This window comes from Mustela nigripes, chromosome 3 (genome assembly GCF_022355385.1).
Source record: "Mustela nigripes isolate SB6536 chromosome 3, MUSNIG.SB6536, whole genome shotgun sequence".
NCBI lineage: Eukaryota > Metazoa > Chordata > Mammalia > Carnivora > Mustelidae > Mustela > Mustela nigripes.
This window is the reverse complement of record NC_081559.1, coordinates 128,077,521-128,092,712: the sequence shown is the minus strand read 5'-3', so window position 1 is coordinate 128,092,712 and position 15,192 is coordinate 128,077,521. Positions and strand designations below refer to the sequence as shown.

The window sequence follows — 15,192 nt, the reverse complement described above, 5'->3', positions numbered from 1 at the left end:
TGGGTGCTGGTCGTATTGAATCCCTGAGGCCTTGCCACCAGCTTGCTGTTTGGGAGAATCACGTCAATGCTTCGGGCATAATGGAATGCTGGGTGATCCTGCCTTTTCATCTTGTACTCGATTCTTCTGGGAATTACCTACCTGTCTCATAGAGCTGTATCCAAACATGTGAGACAACTTTTCTGCTTGCATTCTGGTTTGTTTTTATTTACAGTTAGCTAGACTGAATAAAATGTTTCTGTGTACCCTGACAAAGCTTTGGAGAATTCTCAAAAGCAACTGTAGGCATAGGCAGCTATTCTTAATTTGATTGATTCCTTGGTAGATAACACCTTTTGGTGATTGATACCATGATCTTTTCTTTTTTCTTTCTTTCTTTCTTTTTTTTTTTTTTAAAGATTTTATTTATTTATTTGACAGAGCACAAGTAGGCAGAGAGGCAGGCTGAGAGAGAGAGGAAAGCAGGGTCCCTGCTGAGCAAGAGCCCAATGCGGGGCTCAATCCCAGGACCCTGAGATCATGACCTGAGCTGAAGGCAGAGGCTTGAACCCACTGAGTCACACAGGCACCCTCATGATCTTTTCTAAATAAGATCCCGGTCTACAAAATAAGTAGTTTTCTGTGATTTGGGCTGTGGAATTTTCTTTGATTACAATGCATTATTTGGAGAGTTTTCATGAAATTCACTGACTCAGACTCTGTTAGCACAAGTTGATTGACATAATTGTATGCCAAACAGTTTGCTTCTGATATTTGTTGATCCTTATATAACCAAGTGTAATACATTGGAGTAGATATTAACTAGACTGTGAGGTCCTGAAGTTAGGAACCAAGTCTTAGGCTTCATTTGAATCCCTCTTCAAACCTGAGTCCAACATAGAATATTTATTAAATATTTGCTGGGGTTATTAGTCTTGAGTGATAACCTGGGAAGTTACCCATTGTCTAAGAAAACATGGATGCTTTTATTTTTTAAACCAACTTAAATAAGTGAAAAAATTATTGGACCTTTTTCCCCCAAGAGAAAGGATATTTTGAATTTCATATGGGAAACTGACCTATGCTAACTGATGTCTTCTGATGAGCTTTCTGGTGAGCTTTCCAGGGTCTTTTATGTTCCTATTTGAGTCTGCTTCTTCATGCAAACTTCCGTCTCTGGATGTCATCCCTTCCTAAACTTGGAGTCATTCCCTTTTCTTATGTTCCAATCTTCCCTTCCCCACTTATCGTAGAATATTGGAAGGTTTGTAGCTTTCTTTTTTCAAAAATGTCTGTGATAATATTGTTACACTTATATTTAAAGATAAAAAGGAAATTGGTGTAGTTAGTGCACTGGCATGCCTTTTAGCCAAACATTCTAGAGCTACAGTCTGCCTAGAGCAGAGAACTGTTACTGGGGCATTTGGGACCTTTCTTTTTTATTATTATTATAATTGTTATTTTTGCTACCGGTAGTCAGTGTTGAAATAAATTGTGATGGTTCAGTATGGGAAGGAGGAAGATGAGAAACTGAAGCTCAGGGTGACTCACGGGTCTCACTAGGGACTGGTTGTGATGGAAGTGACCAGAGTACTAAGTGATACCCAGCCGACCAAGTGTATGGCCAGCTCTCGGGAAACCTGTAGTAGCTACTTAGGTTTCTGTAACAGAGCCAGTCCTCTAAAATTATGTCTGTTGCACAGGTCCAACCATTGGCTTAATGATTCAGCATTTTACTTTGATACAGAACATTTCATCTTGAAAATGTGTGTGGGATAGTAACTCTGGGGCCGTTGCCAAAATAACATTAATTACTCTTAGGCAACTCATGTTTTAAGGGCAGAACATAAGACCTGTTTTTAAAAATTCCTGTTAAAAAATTCTCAAAAAGCTAACAGAGCTGTTAACATTGATTACCTTAAAAACCGTGAGAGTAACCATATGGCGATAGGAGGTAAAGAACATAATGATTACTTCTTTGCCATTCCCTTTGGCTGCAGCCACTTCCTGATGCTTTTTTGATGACTGCCTTCAGTTGGAACATATTCTATCAACAAACAACTTTCATCTCAATGAGTTACAGAATACCAAAGTGTTTCCCTTTTAGGCTTTGATTGATATAATCTTCTATATGCTACTTGGAACTATTTTTAAGGAGTTACATTATATTGTCATGAATTTTATTGATTGACAAATTCCATCCCCCCTTTTCTTTGGCCCTGGGCATTGGCTGTCATAGTAGGGAGAGAAAAATAGGGCATGCTTGTTGATTTTTTGACTGTAAAGGGAGTCCACATCAACCATAGTTACAAATTTAATTATCTCTGTAATTAGGGATTAAATAAAATTATATAAAAGCAAAATCCTATATACTGCCCTGTGTTTTTCTCTGGGGCCACTTCTTCTCTAATGTCCCCAACTTTTTTTTTTTTTTTTTTAATTTTCCTCTATATCCTGGATCACCACTAACCCTTCCACCATTGGGCTTCACATCGTTTATGGAAAAAGATCTATTCTAAATTTACCCAAACTGAGCCTGTGTAAGGGGCTCACTGCAGTGACAGAGTTATTCTTTTCAGTATGTTCAAAACCTTTCCCATGATCTTCCGTTTTCCAGGGTGACTTTATTCTTCTGGAAAGATGATTTTGCTCTCTGCTTACCAAGATAGTGATCTTTGGCTTCAGTTCCATTGTCTTCCTCTTGCTACACTTTACAACATTTCTTTATTCTCAGAATTTTCTTCATTGTTTCCTTTCATTGATCATTTTTGCAGATGTTGCATCTTGTGGTTTCTCAAGTTAAGTCTTTACCTGCATCTCCCCCTGCATCTTCTGGATGGACTCATTATAAGTTCTCCTCTCTTGCTAGCTCTGTTCCTGTTTCCCGTAGGCATGCCCTTTTTTCCCTCTAGCCATTAAACATGCAGATACAGTGAAATCTTGCAAACCCTTATTCCTTTCTGTCCCTTAGGAACCATGGGAAATTCCACATATCATCAGTTTTGTCTTCAGAAGAGAGTCAGGGGCCCCTATTAGCACTCTGGGTTTTTGGTCATCCTTTTACCACCAATGTTGTCTCATTGTAATGTGACCACGTCTTCTACTGCTTGTAAAACTGTAATCTGAAGAACTTTATGGGACATTTAATAACTAACAATTCAGTCACGTCTTCATTCTAAATCTTCGTTCCTGACTTCCTTCCTAAAACTACATTTTTGACTTGAAGAATACTGTGTTTCTTGACTCTCATTTCTTGTTATGTAGGCACTCCTCTGTTAACTTCCTTTTTTCTTGGTGCTAGGCTTGGTGCTTTCTCTCCTGTCTGTACCCTTTCTTTCTTTCTGGATGTGATCTTTGTGATTTAAATATTAGCTGTGTCGTTATCACATCAAGAATATTGAAAACTTATTGACTGTATTCTTTAAGTTCATCAACTTGAACTAAAGTTGATGCTTTGGAATTTTGTATAGTGCATTGCACACAAACTGGAAAAGTTTTAAATAAAGCCTTATTACTTTATCCTGTTTCACTTAGCTAATGCTAACCTAATATTTTATTAATGTCAAAAGTTAACTCTAGCCTTTTATTTTTTTTAAGATTTTATTTTTTTGTCAAAGAGAGAGCACAAGCAGGGGGAACGGCAGGCAGAGCAGGCAGAGGGAGAAGCAGGCTCCCCACTGAGCAAGGAGCACCATGTGGGGCTCAGTCCCAGGACCCTGGGATCATGACCTGAGCCGAAGGCAGATACTTAACTGACTGAGCCACCCAGGCATCCCAGCTCCAGCCATTTCATCAATACAGTTCTTTCAGCTGTCATGACAGTGGGGTTTGGTGGTTGGGTAGTCTGATTCTTACCACTTTGCTTTTTAACAGGAAAATCTGGGCGTGCGTTGAGAGAACATGAAGGAGTCAGGAGAGGGACATGAACAGCATCAAACAAGCATTTTAATGTTTTATGCTAGTTTCTTTTGCACATTGGATATGCCCATGTATTTAAAAGTTAGTATTACAAGAATAAGTTTGGTATTTTATTCTGAAATAAAATTTAGTGGGGAGTAGCCCAAGACGGCAGTCAGTCTTATAAGGTGGCATCTGTTTTTAACAGCGCTTAGGAAAGATTCAAGTTTTATTTGTGAAAAATGATTCGTTACACACACACACACACACACACACACTAGTTATTCTGTATGTATATGAGTAATTGGACAGGCATAGATAGCCATATGAAACAGTTAACTCACATTTCTTTTTAAAATGGAGTCAGTAGTAAAACATACACTAATACTTTTTTTCCACAATTATGAGGATGCTACTTTTTTTTTAAATTGAAGTATAGTTGATACACAATATTCCCATTAGTTTCACACGTACAGCATAGTGTTTGAACAACTCTCCATGTTACGCTGTGCTCACAACTTCAGCTACCATCTGATGATAATGGTTATTTTCAACCAAAATAAATTGCCATTCTCAAATGGACTGTCTCACTTGATGGAAACAAATTGCGATGGAGAGAGAAAGAGGAAGGATTTGAGGGATGAAGAATGATTTGAAAAATATATAATGGGAGTGAAAACACCTCATACTGACAGTTGGGGGTGTGACTAGGGTTTTGTAAAACACAGAGTGGGTGCTGCTTTGGGACTTTCATGTCCAACTGCCGCCGCCATTTGTTGCTGAGGGACAGATGGTACTGCCCCCACAGGAGGTTACCAGTAATCACCACACCTCCCACTCTGAGAGCCTAGGAAGTGGGTTGGCAACTTGGAATGCCACCTTGGAAAGTTTGCTGATACATGAGTATAAAATAGCGTTTATGTGATCAGGAGATAGAACTGAGAACATCAGTTGACTGGGATGCCAAATACAGCCTGTTAGAATGAAAGTGTACTGTGAGGTGTAGGGTATTGATGTGTTTTAGAGGTTAAACCCACCATCACAACTCTTATTTGCCAGGACAAGAAATAGCAAACTAGTGCAATGTTTTTATTTTTTAAAATAAATTATTATGTGTGTATGTGTGTTTTAAGATTTTACTTATTTATCTGACAGAGAGAGAGCACAAGTAGGGGGAGCAGCAGAGGCAGAGGGAGAAGCAGGCTTCCCGCTGAGCAAGGAGCCCCATGTGGGGCTCTATCCCAGAACCCTGGGATCATGACCTGAGCTGAAGGCAGACGCTTAACTGACTGAGCCACTCAGGAGCCCCTACTGCAACATTTTTAGATGAAGAATGAAGAAATTTAGCATATACCTACATGATGGTGTAATTCTTGCTTGTATAATTTCTTTTTATAAATAAAGTTTGAGTTTGTGGAGGAAAAAAGCAATGATTTTTCAAACAGTAGAGATTGAAATTCTATCAAAATATGCTATCTTTGGGGCGCATGGGTGGCCCAGTCATTGGGTGTATGCCCTCAGCTCAGGTCATGATCCCAGGCTCCTGAGATCGAGCCCTGTTTTGGGCTCCCTGGTCAGTGAAGAAACTGATTCTCCCTCTCACTCTGCTACTCCCCCTGCTTGTGCTTGCTCTCGCGCTTGCTTTCTCTCTCTTTCTCTCACGGTCTCTGTCAAATAAATAAATAAATAAAAATATGCTATCATTTTTTTGGGATGGCAGTGACAATTGAGTAGGGCAGTAAACTCCCCTGGTCCTTTCATGTGTGGTGCTTGTAATTGATCATTGGTGCAAGTGGAAGGCCACTGGCAGTGCAGGCACAGCTGGGTGGGAAATGCTATTTCCAGTGGCAATTAGGTTTTTCTAAGCCCACGATTCTTTCAGGTCTACCGTGAGTCATGAAGTTGACTGAATCATAGGCTGATTACAGTGCATTTTTTGTTATAGTGAAAGTAAGGTTTCAAAATGACATAAACGGTAGATATTTATGTGTTGAAGGAGTGTTCTTTTTAAATGGTAAGTTTAACTTAATTTAATAGAGGCATTGATTTTAACTATAGATATTTATTATATTTTTAAAAATACTTCATTTTTAATTCCCTTAATATTTTCTGTTTATAACCTATTTTCATCTTGTAAATGTCAACAGAAGGACCTGGTGGGGTAGCCAAGAGAAAAACTAAGGCTAAAGGTATTTTCTGTTTTTCAAATTAGCGTTGAGTGTATCAAGTTTAATGCTTGAAACTGCATGATATTTTCTAGATACATTAATGTAGCTACTAATGCTAAACATTGCTTTTTGATTTGGGTTGCACCTTTGGCCTGTAGTAGTTTCATCAAGATGTCTTTAAAGAATTTCTTGCCTCAAGCCTATAATTTTAAGTAATTTCCTTTTTATTGTATCAAAACTTTTGTAACAGTCTTTAGAAACATATAATGATATCATGGTTCTGTTATACTATATCTAAACTTACATCTAAACTTGATACTGTCTAACCTAAAACATTAGTTTGAATTTTTTTAATTACTAGTGGAAAAAAAGATGAATTTTTCACTGATTGATTTCATTTCTTCAGAAGCTCTGGTGACCCTCTATCTTAGAACTAACCTAATAAAAGCCAGTGTGAACACTTGTAGTTTTCAATGAAACGAAAACTTAGATTTATAGTCTGCAGTAGTGCATTTCATTGGTGTAGAGTTTGCTGTGTTTTGATTATTTTAATTCTTCAAAAATTACTGTACCTGACAACCATCATATGTAGGCTAACAGCTTATTGTTACAGCATTTTTTTTTATATCCTTGTGGTTTTTCTTGTTCACATGTCAGTATTTATGTCCTTTAGGGATAGGGGCATGGGAAAAGTGCATGTTTTTCTTTATCAACTTGTAATATTCTTTTGTGTTCAAGTGCTTGGCATATGGTTTTTAGTTTGTTTTTTGATAAAATATTATGACTGTGACTTGCAGGGCTTTGTGATTTGTATTTTAATCTTAAGGTTAGGGGATTTTAATGTTTTAATTTTGTGTTCCATCTGAATAATTCCCAGGAAGGAAAACAGTTTTTACATTTTATTCTCATGCCGCTAATTACGAGATAAATGCCCAAAGATTAAGTAGAATTTATACTTCTTGATCTGGAGAGGCAAATCAGACATTAAAAATTTAGTATTGTAAAAGCTGTGCAGAACAAGATTGTAGGGCATTGCATAACACTCTGGCAACCGCGTGATCTCTGTCTCTGCAAACAGCACTGAAGTCAGTGAGGGTTCGGACAGTTGCTTCTTTAGGAATGTTCCATATTTTTAGAAGGTCTTAGTAAGATTTTCAGGAAGAATAGAATAACATTTGAGCTATGTGAATTTTAAGCAATTCTGATGGGCATAAACATCTTCCACATTTTATTAAAGAAATCTTTCGTTCTCTTTGTTTCTGCTTAAATGCTATGTAATACAGTAAATACCTTGCTTCTTTTGTATTTCCTAATGAGAGAGCGAGAAGGTGAAATTCAAAGCTTTTCCTAGCAGCTTGGTTAAACTTTATGTAAAACGGGTTGAAAGCAGGATTGGTCTCACATGAGACTGAGAATTAGCTGTACATTCCATTTAATTGCTCCCCTGCCTATGAGCATGGATGGACAACATGTTGGCTTGAGTGGCTGTACATAAATAAATTAACTGGAAAACATACTTAAAGGAATACTGAGTTTATAATGTTGGCTATAAGCAGACAAGAATGTCTACTTGTCCATTTGAAGTACTACAGATGATGAATTTAAAGTTTCACGCCCGTGGATATTGTTTTTTTTCCTTACCTAAGAAAATTGAATGGTATTTACCTTTTTATCTGTGCATTATATTTGTTTTCAAGGCTTGTAAGCACAGTTATTTTAAGGACATAATTTTTTGTTAGAACTGAAAGTTTTAAAATTATCTTTGGATGGATGCTTGTAAGCTGGGGAGATTTTTTTAATGTTGCCAGTATTCCTTTAATTATGTCATTATAATTGTGAAATGTGAGTTGTTAACACTTTGTGTAACATTCATGGATGGATTCATTTTCATAATATTGCATGTTAGCCTTATTTTAAGAGAAATCATAACCTGTTTCAAGTTGGAAAAATACGATGGCGAGTTTCTGGCATTTCTTTGGTAGCTGATACTTTGTTGAGGTTTGTATCTGGTTTTAGCCAATTTAAAAGTAGGGGATGAAAGTCTCTTTCTGAATGACCGTTTCATGTGTGTGCAGAGATAAAGACCATACTTTCGCACTAAATTACTGTCCTGTGAATTAAGAGATGCTTTCAATAAACTTTTTTTCCTTTGGTTGGAAAACCTGAAAGTTAAAGAACTCACTAAAGAAGAGCTCAAGAAAGAAAAAGAGAAGCCCGAGTCAAGGAAGGAGAGGAAGAGCGAAGAGAGAAGCAGGGGGAAGAAGGAAAAGGAGGATGACCGGAAGGATAAGAAAATTCCTGACGCAGATGTATCCAGGAGAGAGTCTCCTAAGGGGAAAAAGGACAGAGAGAAGGAGAATGTGGGCCTAGACAGAAGCGCTATAGCCAAGGAAAGTAGGAAAAAGTCCACAAATGTCAAGGATACTTCCGGTAAAATGGCGTCCAGAGACAAAGGTGACGCAAAGGAAGGGAAAAGTTCTGGCAGACATGCACACTCAGCCAAGGGGGAGAACCTGAAAAGGAAGAACTGAAAGCTGTAATATCGCCGTCGCAGGAAATGGTAATGTTCTTCATCGTGATTTGCTGCTAAATGGCATAGAAAATTTTGTACTGCTCCAGCTGGGGAGCTCCAGCTAGCCCTTGGGTGTATCTGTTGGTGCTCAGTACGTACATTGTTTGAAATTCAGATGCACTGTCTTATGCCTCTCCGTTTCAAAGATGATGCTTGTAAAAACCATGTAATAAAAATGTGATGTCATAGCTTCAGTTTTTATTAATTTATTGATCATGTATCCAGATAAATGTATACCTGTAATATGAATTGTAATGAGCTTCTTAATCGACTGAATACTTCTCTCTGAGTTAAATAAGAACGTTAAGATTTTCCGGAGTGCCTTTCGGGTGTGACAGGCGGTCGGGTGGGTGGGAGGTTTTCTTCTTTCTCCCTTTACCCTTTGTCTTCTTCCCTCCTTTCCCTCCACGCTTCCTGCTTCTCTGTCCCCTTCAGCTGCCCTTCTCCCTCTCTCCTTCCCCCTCTCCCTTCCCCTCTTTCTTCCCCTCTCCCCTTCCCCTCTTCTTCCCCATCCTCTCTCTCCCCCTCCTCAGGCTCCTGGGGCAGCCCCTCGGGGCCTCTTTCCCCCTAGTCTCTCAGGGGTGGCCCCTTCCTCAGGCTCTTCCCTGGATTCTCCTTTTCCTTCTCCTCCCCCTTTTCTCCTTTTGAGTCTCTCCTCCCCAAACTTTTGTTGGCTCTGCTACCTCCTCCTCCATCCCTCCATGCCTCCTGGCTACTCCCCCTCTTGGCTTCTCTTCCCGCCACTCCTCCCCACCTGCTTTTGTCAGCCAGTGCATGCAGTGCCTACTGTTCTGAGAACTCTCGATGCAGTCATGAATAAAAGGAAACAATTTGATGTAGAAGAACAATTTTAGAACACCTTTACTGATGATATTTTTACAGACTCAGAAGAGAAGTAACAAGACTTTAAATATTTCAAATTAAGATACGCTTTCATTTCCTATCACATGGTTTTTCAGTTATTTGGGGGGAGTGGCATCTGTTTTTCATATTTGATTGTATTGTGGTTTACCATTTCTAAGGAGCTTCAAATCCGAGATCTAATTAGAGATCACAGCTTCATCAGAAGACATTTAATAAAATGCAATTTCAATAAGAATCTACTTCTACAAATGGTTTGTGCCGTCCTGTGCATGAAGTCTGAAATCTCTAACTGTGACTGCCGGTGAGACTCCGTTACGGACGGGAGAAGAGCGGCCTGATCTGTTGTAACAGAATCTAAAATGTTGCCACAAAGCTTTTATTTATTTATTTTTTAATAGTTCTTTGGGGGCGCCAGGGTGGCACGGTTGGTTAGGTGTCCAGCTCTTGGTTTCGGCTCAGGTCATGATCCCAGGGTCATGAGACCGAGCCCTGCATCAAGCTCCACACGCAGCGGTGTCTGCTTGGGATTCTTTCTCCCACTCTCTCTTCCCCTCCTCACTGTGCACATGCTCCCTCTCTCTCTCTCATAAATAAATCCTAAAAAATAATAATTCTTCAACTTGTTCTGTGAAGAGCTTAAAAACAGACAATTTGGCCTAATTGAAGATATTTCAAACCAGAAATGAATTGGCATTAAGTGCCAATGTTGCTAAAAGTGTTGTGAGCCATTTTCTTATGGGCTGGCACTCTTCCTGCTTAAAATCAAGCACTTAGACATTTAGTTGACAAAAATTCCATTTGACAGAATTATACAGCAAGGGGGAAATCCTAGAGAATAATACCCAATCTAGCTAATCCAATCCTATTATTTTCTTGTTCAAAAACCATGGCCCAAAGAAATTGTAACACGTGTTCACTTGGGGTTTTGTGTGTCAATTAGGGTTTTGTTGTATTGGTTACCAGAACATTGGAAACCACACAGGGAATTTTATGGCTTATTTGGTTGGCAGATAGAGGAGCAATGGCTTTGGGTGGGTAAATCCAAGTCCAGACCTGTCATCAGATCTGGGTGTCTTCTACTTCTCAAGTCTTGGCTCTGCTGATGCTTTTCCTTGACTTGTCTATCGGGAGTTGGTACCACTTGATGAAGAAGATGGCCCTCAATGGGCCCCAGACAGATCTTTTATTTAGTGCAAAGAGCCAATTTTCTGGAATGGCTCTGACCAAGTCTCTGAGAGAATTGCAGCAGGACTGGGTAGGTCTGGTGACCATTTGTGACCCTTCCTGTAGTTGGGGATGGTTAATCTTCTCGGCCTGTCTCCTGTGCACAGCGCTTTGGGTGGGGGTTGGAATGGGCCCCGCTAAAACCGTAGGAAATGTTTCCTGCAGGGAAGACGGTTTCTGGGGGGAGAAGACGGAGGCTCCAACTGGGCACTGACCAGACAAGCAGCAAAACAGATACTCACCACACACATGAAAGTTACAACATCTTAGAAACATATCCTGATGGTAGATCTTGCTGCTAAGATAAATGGATTGATTTTTTAATTCATGTACCAAATTTTAAGTGTCATTTTTTTCTACAGATTTTTTTTTCTTTCTTGGAGGAGGGCTGATAGTTATATTTGCATTTACCGAGGGCATTCTAATAATTTCTACACTGATTTTTAAGAGATAAAAGTGATGTGGGATAAAGTATATAAATGCTAAATTTAAGAAAATGAAGGGGGGAAAAAAAATCTAAGAATAACCTAATCAGCAGTAGCACATTCACATTATCTATTGCTTGCTATAGCTCTTGGAAATATTTTACTTCTGTCATAGTTTTCCTTTGAATATCAGCTTAAGAATTAAATTGGTACATCTCTACTAAAAGCATTTAAATATATTTCAAGAGCTCTTATGAACTGGGAATGGTTTTATTTTCTTAACTTCTTTTTTCTTTCTTTCCTCTTTCTTCAGTAAATGAAGGCTTTGGCTGAATTTATTGAAGCTGAGGTCACACTTCATCTAACTGCGTTGGCACTTACTAGTCAACTAAAAACTGAGTGTGGGAGAAACTTTGCTCCTGATTAATGAGTTTAAAACTGTGCTTGTATTCTGACTTTTACTCACTTTTTAATTTGGAGCATAGTTATTTCTATATTCTGCTGCTTCGTATTGTTATCTAAGGATAATTAAAACCAGAGAGGTTATTACTTTTTGCAAAAAGTCATCTAAAAACAGGGACAAAAATTTCCTAATACAAAGTAGTTGGGAGTAAGAAGAAGTCCTGAAAAGAAAAAGTAAAATGCTAAGAAAGTAAGTTTGCCATATCACAAACAAAATTTTTCTTTGAATTACACTATGAGATGATACATCAGGTTCTGAGAAATGACATTACTGGCCTAATTTTCTTTAATTTTGTAGGGATAGTGTTTCACATGAGTGGCAGGGTCACTGTAAAGATAACGATGGTCAGTTTTATAAAAATATTTGGGAGCCTAGCAATTTTTCCAAGAATCCTTTTTGTCCTTTAATATTTAGGTGACTTCTTTTGAAGAACTATATCATCCTTTTCTCTTCATTTGTTTTGATGCACAGTGTCTGTTTCATTCATTAAGGATTTGTGTGTGTATTTAAGGTTATTGCCAACATTGTTAGTAATCACTGTTTAGAAATCTTATTACTACTTTTTTTTTTTTTTTACAAGATTTTTGGTTTTACTTTGTGGGTGATTTGCATTGTATATAAGTGGTCTTCTCAACGTTTCATGATAAGGGAGAGTTTGCTAGATAAATTGACATAAATCCTTCAGCATGAATGCCTGAGTTAACCCGGGAGGATTCAGTCTATAAGTATTTAGTTCATGGAAAATATTTTATAGTGTTATGAACTGCTTAGTCATACAACTCTGTACCTTCCGACATTTTTGTAATGATTATTTCGATGATAAGGATATATATATATTTCCATTAAAAAACAGATAAAAGTAACCCACAAGTACGATTTTTAAAATTTTAAATGTTTTAACTGTAGTGTCATTTTCTGTGAAATGGGTCTGGTGACTTAGGCTCCATCTCCTGGCTTTGGTTCCTTTCTCCCCAGTCCTCCACTATTCCTTCTTCTGGAATAATTCGCCACTGGTAACAATTCTCCAGATTGATTAACTTGGATTATCATTCTCCACCGGTAACAATTCTCCAGATTGATTAACTTGGATTATTTCACTAGGAAATGCATTTTAGAAATGCCAGTTTTCCTCATTTGTAAATTGAAGGTAATACTGTCATGTGGCTGTGGGAACTAGCTGGTATTGGATCTGCGTGAAGAGCTGGCACATTGTTCATTCCCCCCAGCTAAAGAGTTTTTCATTCTTGGGAAACTGAAGGGCGGGTGTTATGTAGCAGATCGGCTAAGTGTTATTCTCGTGGAAATCTTGTTTGGAGTAATCTGAAAAGATCCCCAGTAACAGTCTTCAGTCTCCTGTCCTTCCTCTGTTTGCCTGAAGGTAAAACCACGTGCCCTAGATGTTTATTACCGGTTTGGGTATCATTTTTACATAGAAATCAGTTTTCACAAAAGCTTCTATCTTGTAAGCCCTACAAAGCAGGAAGTCCTCTATCTTCCTTTTCTTTGTTCTCATTTCATACCTCATTTGATTTCACTTGATGTGTTTTTATCACTCTACATTAGCATCTGTCCATCATAGGGTTCTGTCATTTATTTCTTCCTTGCCTCAAACATTACTGCTCTTGTACCCTAAGAGATGAGAGAAAGATATGTACTTAAATATTAGGAAGACATATACTTAAAGCTTTTGTGCTATTTTTGATAAATACCCATGTGCAGTATCATCTTTTTTATGTATTGATCCATTCAACAAATATCCTGAGTGTTTGCAGCATTCCAGACTGTGCTAGGCATTGGGGATACAAGTGACAAAGGTGACTGTCATCTCTACAGTGAAATGTTAGGAAATAAGGGGTGGAGGAAGAAAATAATGAATTGGAGCCAGCTAATGCCAGCACTGTCCACTCTTCCCCTCTGCCTAGAATGTGTTCCCCCTCATGCAGTGGGCCATGTCCCACCTCTGCTGCAGGATCCAGCTGACTCATCATGTCTGCACTAACATTCTCTCCGATCCTCCTGGGCGGGGGGGGGGGGGGGGGGGGGGGGGGTGGGGGGGGGGGGGGGGGAGGACACTGCGTGTCTTCCCAGTTATCACGCTCATCATTTTGTGCCATTCCTGGATTTTGCTTCCTACCAGACTGATTTATGTCCAGTGCCTATCATGAGAGCTGAGGATAATAGGCATCCAATAGAGATTTATCGAATGATGAACATACAAAGCCCAGATCATGTAAAAATACTTCAGCTTTGTATATGCCATTGAGTAATACTAAAAAGAATTTTTGAAGACAGGTGTAGGCCTTTCTATGATTGCAGGATGCTTTAACCACTGGGAGGTTGCCGGTTGCTGTGTTCATGTAGTATGCATGCAGGGAAGGTGGCAAATTTGGCTCTTCTGGAAGAAATGAAGGGAAAAGTTAATTTGTGGGAAGAAAATGGGTGTGTATTTGCTGGATTTAAACTCTCTCATTTAATTCTTGCCTTCTAAGACAAGAGTTTTATCCCCTTCCCATACTTGCGGAAAGCCAGGCTGCATCAGTGGTAGTTGCTCAAGATGGGATTCAAGTGGAATTCCGCGGCGGCCCTCTCCGTGCGTGAACCGAGCTCCTGTTTTCTGTCGCGTGTTGCACGTGTTCACGCGAGCCCGCTGAGTTCCAGTCTTGGTGGAGACCCTTCAGCGGTCCTGAAACCCAGCGTCTTCGGAGTGCTTTTGGCAATTTCATTCTTCTGAGATTGAGGTCGTCCTCTTCTGGCTGGCTGGCTGTCGATGTTGGATCACGTGAAGACACTTTGAATCTGGACTGGCTCTTACGGTAGATCATGGGGCAGCTTTTTAAATTTCTGACAGGTTCAGAATTTTGACAGGGCTGCAGTTGGGATACCTGCAAAGATCTGTATTTGCTGATTTTACAAGCAAGGAGCTGCAATGATGATGAGTGTGGCCCATCAGTATGTGCGTCTTTCTGGTTTTCGGTTTTCCAGAATATTTCTCAAGTTCATGTACCTATTAGGGTTATTCTTGGGGTATTGTAATTTACACTGTCAGACTACTTGCATTTGAAGCAGTAGCAGTCCTAAGCTCTTCCACTTTGAATCTCAGCATTTGGAGTAACCTAGGTTGGTGAGATCAAAATTTTCTTCAGTCTCTATACTACTGAATCTGTATGCCAAAGATTGATAAGCCAGTTTTTTAAAATGTCTTAGCTTTTATGGGCTAAGTCTTCGAAGTCCTATTTGTAATTCTCACTTTCCCAGATTTTGTTGAGGAAGTGGTTTGTATAGACTCTTGGGAAAAATGAATCCTTTATTTTCAGCCAGAGTAGATAGCTCCATGATCAGTGGCCCCAGGGCCTTTCTGATTCTCGTGCCCTTGCTTCTTTTTTCTAGCTGCACTGGCCACATGACTGTTCCTAGCTCCCAGCACCTGCTCACCCCAGACCAGCTGGGAAATTTGTACTTGCTGGTCCGGAGCCTTACCTGGAACCTTCTTCCAGTGCAAGTCACAGGGCCACATCCCTGGTTTCCTTCAGGAATCTGTTCACATTTTATCAATGAGACCCTTCTTCATCAATTCACTATAGATAATCTGTCCTCATTCCC

General features: G+C 39.3%; 1 protein-coding gene across 4 annotated transcripts in view; it reads left to right on the top strand.

Annotated features, from left to right (window-relative positions):
* ASPH (aspartate beta-hydroxylase) overlaps positions 1-15,192 on the top strand; it is a 219,281-nt gene that overhangs the window by 49,964 nt on the left and 154,125 nt on the right. The window lies entirely within an intron of this gene.